We start from the raw sequence: 13218 nt of genomic DNA, 5'->3' as shown, positions 1-13218 counted from the left end.
ATTTCTCTGGTCAACAATGATCACTATGGGATTCCATGGTCGATTTCTTAAATGGCTCCAGGCTTTATATAACCGTCCTTCAGCTACGCTCTGCTATGATGGGCTAACATCTTCTAGCTTTTCCATCTCCCGTGGTACTCGGCAAGGGTGTCCATTATCACCCTTGCTCTTCGCGTTATCGCGCGAACCTTTTCTCCTGGCATTACAAGCGAATCCTAATATTACCCCTTTCATACACGGTCAGAAACAATTAAAAATAACGGCGTATGCCGATGATATTGCGGTCTATTCAACCAATATTCCATCAGCTATACTGGGAATCACTGAGGAGGCTAACAAATTCGGGTTAGTCTCCGGCTATAAACTCAACTCACATAAAACACAAGTTATTCTTAATTATAAACCATCGATTCAAATAGTAGGGACCTGCAAAACAGCCACTTACCTTGGTATTAAAATCTCTTCAGACACTAATGAGATAATCAAACTTAATTATGAGACTCTTCTTAAAGAAACCGCTACAACGCTAAAAAAATGGCACAAGGTCCCCTTAAGCATGGTTGGTAGGATCAACCTAATCAAAATGAACATACTACCAAAATTCTTATATTTATTCAGGTCTATACCTCTTCTTGTTAGTAACGCATACTTTAAACGGCTTGATGGGATCCTTAGCAGCTACATCTAGGGATACAAGAAGGCCCGCAGGTCAATTAGTCTTCTTAAACTACCTCTCAACCAAGGTGGCTTGACCTTTCCCGATTTTAGAGTATATTATTTCTCTGCTTTTCTGAGCCGTCTCCGTGGCCTGTTTATCCGCAACATACAAACGCTATACTGTTACCAATTCGCCCTCGGCGAGGACTCCAATATGTTTCTAGCCAAATCTACTGACCCAAACTATTTCAAACGGGTAAAATTTAAGACGATTAGAGACACGGTTAAAATTTGGCAACTTATTTTAGCCAAATGTAATACGTCTTTTTTTCATCCTCAACTGTCTCTATGGGCGAATCCCGGTCTTCCGGACATATTTCATGACGGTATATTTCATAAGTGGAAGGCTGCCGGAATCAAAACACTCGGTGACCTTTATGGTAATGATGGACTATTGGCTTTTGAGTCACTAAGAGTAATCTTTAAATTACCTTCAGTTGCACAGTTTAAATACATTCAGATACATGACTACTTAATACGCAAAATAAAGTTACTTAAAATCGAAGACTCAGATATATGGAATTGCTTCTACACTGCTAAGGTTAGATCACTTATTAGTCTAGGCTATAAAGTTCTCACATCGTTCAAAACGGACGATTGCGGGAATATCGCGGATAAATGGAGCTCCCGTTTGGGGTTGAATATCACAGCTAACCAGATATCATCTTCACTTATTAGTTTTAATCGCTCGGTCCAATCTTCCAGCTTACGTATACAACAGTATAAAACGATATTTCAGCTATATTATACTCCGGAAAAAGTTTCAAAATGGTCTAGTAATAGTTCCAGCAGTGAACGTACAAGGTGCCCTAAATGTGACCTGCTAGCTGCTAATCTCGAACATATGATGTTCACGTGTCCCCGACTCACTGAATTCTGGTCTAAAGTTAGCCAGGGTATTACGCAGATTTTGACACAACCAATTATAATAAGCTTGGCTAATGTTTTGCTTGGCACTCCCCTGCTGAATCATCCATCTTTAGCCTCACAAACTGATCTTATTAATATCCTGATTGGTTGTGCCAGACTTACTATCGCTAGGGCCTGGATCTCTTGCAACCCTCCACATGTGATGGAGTGGTGGCTTCTTGTCAAAGAAATTCACACTATGGAAACTTCTCTAGCTAAGATCAGAGGCCACAAATTTTTACAAAAAACTAACAGAATTTGGGGCTCATCAACTCTAAGTAAAGACTGAGGGGGGCGTTTTTTTTTTTTGTTTTTTTTTTTTTTTTATTTATTTATTTTTTTTTTTTTCTCTTCTCTCTTTGTGTTTTGTCATTGAGTCGATTCTGATAAAACTGATATGGTTGCCGATCTGTATATACATGCTCTTTATTGTATTGCCTGTTCGATTTGATCAATGTGTTTAATCACCTGTTATTCTAATTGTTATGTGTTGTCCCGTTCTCCTGTCCTGATCTCAATAAAAAAAATTAAAAAAAAAAAAAAAAAAAGGAGACCCGGGAGGCTTTTCTTAGAGGATCCCCTGTCCCCGAATCGTGGAAAGGGGCAGAGGTGATCCCAATTTTTAAAAAGGGCTCTAGGGAGGACCCTGCTAACTCCCGCTAATCAGCCTTATTGATGCCGGTCAGAAGGTGATTGGCAGGGTCTTGTTAGAAAGAATTTTGTCATGGTCTGTTGAGAATGACGTCCTGTCTGACTACCAGGCAGGTTTCAGGGCATATGTAGGAACAATCGATCAGGTATTCCGGCTTCTTCTCCTGTACTGGAAGGTGGTCTCTATTGGCAAGGGCAGTCTTTATTTGGCCTTTATAGACCTGAAGACTGCCTTTGATCTAGTTCCTCGTGACCGCCTCTGGTCGGTGTTGAAGGAACTGGGAATTCCGATACCCATTCTAGATCTTTTGATCCGCCTTCATGAGGGCAACTTTGCCCAGGTGAGATGGGGTCGTCAGGATCAAAAAACGGCCAAAATCTGGGTAACCAGAGGGGTGCGCCAGGGTTGTGTTCTGGCAACCACTTTATTTTCCTTATTCGTGAATGGAGTGGTAAGCTTTCTACGGGAGTTTCCTGCTGATGCCGCGGCCCTGGCGGGTGACAAGATCCCAGCCCTACTTTTTGCTGACGACACCCTGCTTATCTCCAAAACACCTGGGGGGTTGCAGAAGCTTCTTGATAGGTTCAACCTTTTTTGCAACATGAGAGGTTTATCTATAAACACACTAAAAACCAAGCTCCTCTCGTTTAACCCCTCTAGGTCTTCCAAAACCAATTTTACATTGGAGGGAGCTCCTCTTGAGTTTGTAAAATTTTTTGACTACCTTGGAATTAGGATTTCCGACGAACTTAGTCGGAGACCCCACATCGCTAAAATGCTTCTCAACCACAAGAGAGTTGCGGGGGCAATTGGGAAGGAACATCGCTCATCTCAGAGCAGGCCCGTTGCTCCTGCACTGGTGGTTTTCGCTGCAAAAGCTGTGAGTTCGGCTCTGTACGGGGCCGAACTCTGGGGTTTCGAGAACATTAACAAAATCTCTATGTCGGAAAACAAATTCCTTAGGGATCTAGTATCACTCCCAACGGGCACTCCACTAAAGCCACTTATGAGAGACATGGGCAGGTGCCCACTTAGGGACCTTGCTAGATTACGCCCCTTGCTTTACTGGACTCGCCTATGGCGAACCCCTGAACTCTCTAAATATGTCGAGGGTCTCAGAGAAGTGATGAGCTCGCCCGGGTCTCATAAGATCACTTGGTTGTGCAACATTAAGAAGTCTTTTCTTGCACTGGGTTTAAGAGATGTCTAGGAGTCCGGAATGCACCTAAGTAAGGCTGACCTAAAGAAGGCTTATTGGACGTGGATTGACATCCAAGAGAACACTGCCGTGGCTGCCGGTAGTCTAACTGAGGCTTTTTATCTGCACAAACCTGTGACAAGGCTAGAGCCCTACCTTGATGTAATACAGAAGCCCAGAGACAGGAGACTGTATATCCTGTTTAGATTTGGTACTCTGCCCATCCGGGAGCGCACAAGTAAATGGAAACCCCCTCATCAAACGACTGCAAGCTGTCCTTGCTGCAAAGCGAAGGTGGAAACTGTGGCGCACCTATTGTTTGAATGCCCTTTCTACAAAACCCCCAGGGCAAGAATGCTGAGTCCTATTTGTAGACAACTGGGCACCGTGAACCATCGTGTTGCACTGAGAATTCTCCAATCGGACACTAGTGCTTTGCTTGTATGTGGGGTGGCCAAATTTCTTGCCTGGTCCTGGCTGATTAGACTGAAACTCTTGGGTTCCTTGTCGTGATATATCCTTTCTCGCCTTGTTTTAAATATCTTTTAGTCCCGCTTTCATTCGTCTGTCAAAATGCTTTGGGGCAATAACTCCTTCTTTGTGTCAAATGCAATTTAATACATTTTTAACTTTGCGACCATAGTTAACACGACTTTAGACATTTTGTATTAGGTAAAGTGGGTCTGGAAAAGAGATGTAACCATGTATTTCCATCTAGTCTGTTGAATGGTCTGTTTTTGTCCTATTCTCTTGCCCCTATCAGATATTGTCGTGATTTCTATTGTGTTTTTATATTTGTTTATATGCTTTTATGATAAAATTTTATCGAAATAAAGCTTTTGATGATGGTATAACATGTAGAAGGATGCCAACAGGGAGGGGCCAAGGGCAACACAGCTAAAATAGTTCCCACAGAGGATTCCGCAGGTCTCCATTCCCTATGCTGTATTTACATCTGCTAACACCAGAAACTTGTGCAAGAGGTCTTTTGGTAAGACTAAAAAAAAAAAAATAGTTAAAATACGTTTATTGTTCAGTTAATTAAAACCACAACAATAGCAACATTAAAACAAATATATAAAAATAAAAATAAAAAACGGGGTATATCCCTTTTTGTGTTCTCTAAAGATAAAACTATTTCTTATCATAATATTTACACTTCTTCCTGTATGATGTAAACAAAACATTTGATAAATTTGCCTAATTAAAACAATATCTCAAGTATTACATCAAACAACCATTTTACCAGACCCTTTTACTAGATTCTGAGGCTAATCAAGGTTCGACCAGGCTGCACAGGAGCATTTTAATAAATCAGTTCCTCAAAGGTAAGTGGTTCACTTAGCATAATCTCCAATGTCACATCTTATAACCATTTAACCTACACTTTGGCACCTTCTGACCATTTGAGTCTCAACAGCACTTAGATTAGCTGCTGGGTTTAATCCTGCGTACTGTGGGAGACGGTCCAGCACACACAAGTGCGTCACACTTATGGGCCTTATCTGAGAACAGTTTAGATAAGCTGCCGTTTTTTGGGGTGGAAATAGATGACAACATGCTATTATCAGACTGCTCAGATGCGCACACACAAACAAAACACATTGAAGTGCACTTGGATAAACCAACTACACACAAGAGACAAATAAAAAGATGGCATGCACTAAAAACATCTCAATGTCGTCCCAAAGACATTTAAACTGAAAGAGACTGAGAGTATGCTTTTTGGTAGGTAAAAGCACATACAGAAACGGAAATTGTTTTTAATGACTACCATATAACACACGAAACAAATCAAGAGTAAGCTTATGCCTGTACTTTTTAAAATGAAAGTGAATTACCTTGAAATGCACACTTCGTCATGTGTTAGTCTTCTTGATATGTTGCAGCAGCGGTGCTGTCTATCCACTTCTTTGCACTGCATGCTTTCCTTGCCGTACCTCTTCACATGGTAGGCTGCAACATCGGGGCCACAGGGGCGGTGGTTTAGCGGCTCCCGATGATGCAAAACACTGTAAGTGAAGAATATTGTATTGTAACCCTGACCACCTACTTCAAAACGTGAGAGAGGAGGCACTGTAAAGACGGAATGACTCTATGTCACTCCCACGCCCGGGTGAACCTGTTTCCATTTGTAGAGCTGCGGGTACCTTGCCCGGTCAACGGCCACCGGGTCCACAGACAGTGTAAGCTCCAACACTGCCAGCGAACCGATTAACCACCTCGAGCCCCCATCGTGTGCCGTATTCTGTCTCCAAATTCTCAAGGAGGGCTAAGCCCCACTTTAGTTTTTTTGCACCTCCTCATTATGGTGCTGCACTGAAACAAACTGCGTGCCTAACAAAATTGGGCGTGTAAAATGTACATGCCCACTTTTGATATTTTTTAACTTTTTATTAGTTTGCCATGCTAAAATAAACCACGCTCATGTGTTGATAAAACGTACATGCACACCTTTGTTGTTTTGTTACTTTTCATTAGTGTGCCATGCTAAAATAAACCGCGCACCTGTGTAGATACAAGGTATGTGCGTGGCTGAGACTGAAGTGACGGTGGCAGGCTGTTGTTGCCACTGAGAGGGTACAGCGGCCTAATGGGAACAAGCTGTCGGAAGCATGATCCACCACTACACGCCCCCTATAGATAAGAAATTCCTTCACGACAGCTGTAAAGCCAACCATCCAGTACGGATGGGCCATCCAAAAAGGAAACAGGGCGGTAACAAACAAGCCTGATTTCCAATCAGAGGCCACCGTTTTCCATAAATGATGATGCCAGCCAATGAAAGTGATGGGCGGGGCTTCAAGCACCCTTCTAAAATCACCTCTAACACAATATGTCTCGCAGAGCAAGCAACGCATGCACACTGCAACGCTAGGCGAGACCTAAAAATGTTGCTGAGCACATTCGTAGCAGTGGAAGATACGGTCATAGCAGCACCAGACACTAACTGTCTCAACTTCAACCTAGTCAGAGCAGTTGAGTAACGAAACGTGAGGGAGACCATAGGCAAGGCACATGGAGGGGTCCCCCTCACTCCGAACCCAGTCAGGAGCTCTCAGGCCAGGCTCCCCCGCCCATACAGAGTGCCAGAGGGGGCCTCCTGGAGCTTGCCCACCCCCCACTCCTTTGCACAGCAGGGGCTAATGTTAGGCCACTGAGTCAGAGCTGATACCTGTTCAGTTGAGGTTGAGTATAAAGTCTTTTGCAGGCGCCTACTGTCGGAAGGTGCCATAAGAGACCATCTGCATTTGAGAAAGCACTATCTATTTATTTATTATATTTGGGAGCCTGTGGTCATCTAATAATTATGTTTTGTGATTTACTAATGTGTTTTAGCGCATGATTTAAAGCACTACTTAAATAGTTCACTCTAATTTTATAATTTGTTTTATTTTTTGAAACATCTACTTTTAAACACTAACTTGGGCAAGCAATAAATGCCTGACACCCTATTTATAACATACAATTCAAGCTCTCTAAAATAGTGTTGGATAACAAGGAGCCCACTCATAACCTGCAGTTGAGTGCCAATTAATAGGAAAGTAGTACTGTGAACAGATGAAATCTGAATGAATACCTTAGGCAAAATATAAAAAAGAATTCACTGAAGGTATTAGAATGACAGACATTCCAAAAGCTAAAAGAAACACAATGGTTCTCAACTACAGCCCCTACTAAACAGGGAGGTGAAACTTGATTGTAGAAGTAACTGTCCCTCTGGGTATTACTGCATTAAATTGTGGCATAACATGTGGTAACACTGTTACCAAGTCATTTTACTTATTTACTTCTGTGCATTCCACCTAGCAATCTGTTGCTTGTAATGTAGCATCGTTTTTTTTAAGTCTTGCCTGCAACAGGGCATGTGTGTGCCATTGCTTGCCTGCTTCACCTGGGCTTCATGTCTGGCTTCAAGCATGGACAAAGTACTGACTGATTTCTTGATTAGTGTTCTTCCACATTGCTTGCGAGATACTGCATCACTTGCCAGATATCTTGGAATTTTAAAAGCGAGCCTATGAGTAAGATGCTTGGTTGCATCGAAACACGTCAGGCGATTCAAAATGCTTTTGGTATGCCAAGGAGAACAGAGAAAGAAAGCTGGATCTTGAAAGTTTAGGGGTGAATCGTCAAGCGGGGGCCGAGAAAAATGGGGGGTCACAAAACACATTTTCCCCATGTTATTTTCCATAGGAAACTTTGGACAAAGCTACAGCCCGAACTGCTTAACAGAATTATACCAAATTTGGCTAAAAGGTAGCCCTTGGTTCAGAAAGAGCCCTTTTTGTTAAATGCTGTAAATCCATTCAGTAGTTCCTGAGAAATTAGAAACAGAAAAAGTTTCGAGATCTGGGGCAGCGGTGGGTTCGCAAACCCTCCCAGGCACGAGCCTCACTCTGATTGGCTGCCAACAGTCCAAACCAGGAAGTGTTGGCAGACATCTTGTGACTCAGTAGCTCCAAGTCACATGAAAACAGTAAAACAGAGGTTAGAAAACAAGAAAAGGGGGAAAGGTAGAAACACACTGACCCCCTAGGCCTGCTCAGGTGTTCCCAAAAAATCTTTTTTTTTTAAACTGCAGAATTCGCGCTGGGTGCGCGAATCTTGCCGATAACATTTTTTTTAAAACGAAGGCCGTGCTTCGCGCTCCGTTATTATTGAGCCACCAGGTGGGCCAGGTCTCGGGGGCATGCACAAAAGTAATAGCGGGGGCCCCCGCAGCCCCGGGGACCGCCACCTCCCCGGGGCTTTATTTATGTTTTGCGGGGGGCATGCAGTCCCCCTGAAGCCCCAGGGACCACCGCCTCCCCGGGGGTCTCCTTTTTTAAAAAAAAAACTGTGTGAGGGGTGGCTCAAGCCCCCCCACACACCCCGAGACCATCACCTCCCCTGGGCTTTGTTTATGTTTTGTGGGGTGGGGCACACAGCCCCCCGCAGACCCGGGGACCACCACCTCCCTGGGGCTGTCATTTAAAAAAAAAAAAGAACCTGTGCACTCCCCGGGGTCACACACCTCCCGGGGGCACTAAGTTTGCAAATGCGGGGGTCCACTATGGACCCCCGAGCCCCAGGAACCACCACCTCCCCGGGGTTCTTGTTTTAAAAAAAATAGATATGGGGGCACATACCTATTTTTTTGCCAAAGTTTCAAGTCGCGACCCTAAGGCGGCACTCAGCTCGGCCCTCTACTGTAAATGCGATGGGTGCATGGCTCTCAGCACGGCTCCCTGGTGTGAGCATGATGGGTGCGTGCCTCCCTGGTGTGAACACAAGGGGATGCGCGGCTCTCAGCGCGGCCCCTTGGTGTGAACACAATGGGTGTGCGGCTGCTGTAGTCGTGCAGGGTGCGCGGCTCCAAGCAAAAATAATTAAGATTTTTTTATATTAATCTAGGTAATGTGTTGGGTTATTGGGTGGCTCTAAAAAGAGCCCTTGTTTTGATTGGGAGATTGTTGTAGCTACATGAATATGCGGATGCAGAGCTTCAGGTTGTTGAGAAACACTCTGTTCCCTTGATTAGGGAAGTGTACTCCATCACTTCTGTAGATGCCATCCATATGGAAAGAGCAATTATATAGTCCGTATCCAATACTGATGTTCTTCAAAAAAATATATTTTTTATTCCAATTTCAGTAGTTTTAAAATGAAGTCAAAAACATGATTTGTCACAATGATACAGCCTTTTTCACACTGATACAGCCGACGCGTTTCGTCCTTATACAGGACTTCTTCAGGGCACTTAAAAATTAAATTGATCATCAAGAGGGAAGCCAGTGAGTAGCCGGATCCGTAGCCTATGGGTCGTTCCCCATCAAGGTTATTCAATATAAAATATGTACATCAACTTCATCATAACCATGAAGAGATAAGAGAATCTGCTAATCCAGGATCACGGGTAGGTCCAATACTAAGATGCAGATGACCGAAATAATGTATAAAAGTGGGTCACATCCAAAATGGTCAATATTACAATTACATTTTAGCCAAGAGTACAGGTTCCTTGTCGTGAAGAGAATCTGCCAGGAGTATAAGGAGGAGCCCATGGATTGGGCAAGCATCAACACAAGGCTGTTATAAGCCTTGTGTTGATGCTTGCCCAACATATTGAAGAACCTTGATGGGGAACGACCCTTAGGCTACGGATCCGGCTACTCACTGGCTTTCATCTTGATGATTTTGATCCATTTAATTTTTCAGTGCCCTGAAGAAGTCCTGTATAAGGATGAAACGCGTTGGCTGTATCAGTGTGAAAAAGGCTGTATCATTGTGAAAAATCATGTTTTTGACTTTGTTTTAAAACTACTGAAATTGAAATGAAAAAGGACATTTTTTGAAGAACATCAGTATTGGATACAGACTATATAATTGCTCTAGTTGTATTGAAGTTGATGTGTGGTGCACCTGTGCTTATGTGGTATCTTTGTCAATACCTCTGTCTTCAGCATACCTTTTGCACCAGAAAACATAGCTGTGTCCCACAATCCACACTCTAGGCATCTTGAAGGAAAGTCTGGATGTAATGAAAAGATGTCTGTAGCTGAGGTAGTCAGTTGGTAGAATGAGAGGTATGTCAAATGGTGGACACGATGCAATTTAAAAAAGGTAGAGAATTGATTGGCTGTTTGAGAACATTCTACATTCAAAGATAGGGTGCATTTTAATTTCTTTTTTAAAGCATTTTTCTTATTGGTTTGTAAAAAATGTTTGAAAGGTACAATAGAAAGGATAAGATCATATTGTGCCAATTCAACCACACCTGCTGTTTGTATTTACAACATTGTGTGGTTAACTTGAAAGTATGGTGAACTTGTGACCTGTGAGTTCAGTTGAATGTTCCATGAACTGTTACTATGGAAACTGGCATGAAGCAGAATGGGGGAAGGGTCAAAAGTTAACTGTGCTTTCAAAATGTGAAATTGTAATTTATATATAAGTAATATTTTCCTTCCAATGATTTTTCCCAAGTCAGTACTCTCTTTGGAAGTGGTGTTTAATTCAAAAAAATTGTTGCATTTATTTGTTTAGTCTTTTAGAACTCCCGTTGGAATTCGTGACTCCACCGCGGTGGTACACGATGAGGTCGCGACTTCTAAAAAAAAGTAGGGACAGTTTGGGCACTTTTAGAAGTCAGTTGTTATGTGTTTAGGTGTAACCAATAGAAATGTGTTTTACAATTTTGAAAAATCTGGGAAGCAATGTGATTTGTTACTTATGTGTATTTGTGTGGGGAAAGAGAGGGAAACTTTGTCATTACTGGTGTTACCTTGCTGAGTCTGGTGCATTATATTGATTGTGTGTAAAAGAGAATCCTGTCAGAGTTTGAGAGATTTTAAATTGAACACATTTGCAAGGTGAGTTGACAATTTGTGAGGTATATTTTAAATTTTTAAACATTATTCAAAAATGTGTTGTTTAAAATATATTATTAAATGTAGAGATGTATATTGTACTTGGTTTCATTGCACTTAAATATTGTGTAAATAAGAGCCTGTACAGCTATCTGTGCATTTTGTAAGATGATTACTGATGTTCATATAAGATGTTATTAATTAGGCAGATTTTTTAAGTCTGTGCAAATGTATAGTTGAATGATGCCGCATAATTTTAGGTAGTTTGGTAAAGATGCAGCACAACTGTGCAGTTTGAAAGATGTTCATAAAAGGTGTTATTAATTAGGTTTCTCTTTTTAGTTTGTATAAAGGTAAAGTTAAATGAAGCCACATCTTTTTAGATAGAATAGTGAAATGAGGTGCTGTTAATTAGACTTCTTTTTTCTAGTCTGAACAAAGATATAGTTGAATGGTGCCACATAAATTTAGATACAAACGTGAAGATGTAGAAACAAAGTTAGGTATTAAAAATGCTCATAAATGGTGTTAATTAGCCTTCTTTTTTAAGTCTGTTGAGAGGTATAGTTTAATGATGTCGCATATTTGTACACAGAATGATGAAGATGTTGCTCAAAAGTAAACCACCGCATATTACCTTTGCAAGCATGTTGTACTTATCTACTAGATAATACGTAATGACTCATCTATGTCTTCAGATTGTATTTATAGAGTTATTTGTATGCTTAGTGAACTATGGAGAGGCCAATTACATGAGTGCAAAGGTAGTGACTGGGTGATTTTTAAACTATATGAAAAATGATTGACTGATTCCATATCCTGCAATGACCCAGTTAGTATCCAAGGAGTACCCATGCACTCATGCAATGACACAGGCACTAATTCATGCACTGCTACAATCTCCTGAGCAATACCCATGCAGTCTAGCCATCTCCCTGTCACTACCCATGCACTCCTCCAATCACCCAGCCAGTACCATGTACTTATCCAATCACGCCTCCAAAACCCAAGCACTTATAAATTCACCATGCACTCTCCTTGCAGCACTGTAATCATCCAGTCACTACCCATGCACTCATGTAATGACCACATTACTGACTCATGCACTGCTACAATCCCCTGAGCACTACCCATGCAGTCCAGCCATCGCCCTGTCACTACCCATGCACTCCTCCCATCACCCGACAAGCACCATGTACTTATCCAATCACTCTGCCAAAACTCAAGCACTTATAAATTCACCATGCACTCTCCTTGCAGTACTCTAATCATCCAGTCACTACCCATGTACTCATGCAATGACCCAGGCACTAACACATGCAGTGGTACAATCACCTGTGCACTGCCCATGCAGTGCTCTAATCACCAAGCCAGCACCATGTACTTATCCAAGCACTGTGCCAAAACCCAGGCACTTATAAATTCACCATGCACTCTCCTTGATGCACTCTAATCATCCAGTCCCTAACCATGTACTCATGCAATGACCCAGGCACTAACTCATGCACTGCTACAATCCCCTGAGCACTACCCATGGAGTCCAGCCATTGCCCTCCCACTACCCATGCACTCCTCCAATCACCCAGCCAGCACCATGTACTTATCCAATCACTCTGCCAAAATCCATGAACGTATAAATTCACCATGCACTCTCCTTGCAGCACTCTAATCATCCTGTCACTACCCATGCACTCATGCAATGACCCAGGCACTAACTCATGCACTGCTACAATCACATGAGCAGTACCCATGCAGTCCAGCCATCGCCCTGTCACTACCCATGCACTCCTCCAATCACCCAGCCAGCACCATGTACTTATCCAATCACTCCGCTAAAAACCAAGCACTTATAAATTCACCATGCACTCTCTTTGCAGTACTGTAATCATCCAGTCACTACCCATGTACTCATGCAATGACCCAGGCACTAACTCATGCACTGCTACAATCACCTGTGCACTGCCCATGCAGTCCTCTAATCACCCAGCCAGCACTATGTACTTATCCACAGCTCTACGCTTGTACTTATGCAATCATCCAGGCATTACCATGCACTTATTTCTCTTTTTTTTACCTGATAAGGTTCTGAAAAGAACTCTTTTTCTTCTTCTTTGTTTGCTTTTATAATTTCTTTGTGTTTTTTAAACCACTTTGTATATATTTTTGGTGTTTCTTAACCCCTTCGATGCTGCGCAGATTCCGCCGCTGTGCTGGCGGAATCTTGCGCGGGCGGGGTCATGACGGAATGGTTCCGTCATGAGCACAGCTCAACCGTGGGTCATGACGGAACCATTCCGTCATGAGCACCGAAGGGGTTAAAAAAACGGGAAAAACAGCAGAACTAACTTTTAACTTTTGCAATTAAACAGTCAGTGCAACCATAAAAAAAA

Source organism: Triturus cristatus, chromosome 3_1 (genome assembly GCF_964204655.1).
Source record: "Triturus cristatus chromosome 3_1, aTriCri1.1, whole genome shotgun sequence".
Lineage (NCBI taxonomy): Eukaryota > Metazoa > Chordata > Amphibia > Caudata > Salamandridae > Triturus > Triturus cristatus.
This window is presented reverse-complemented; position numbering follows the sequence as displayed.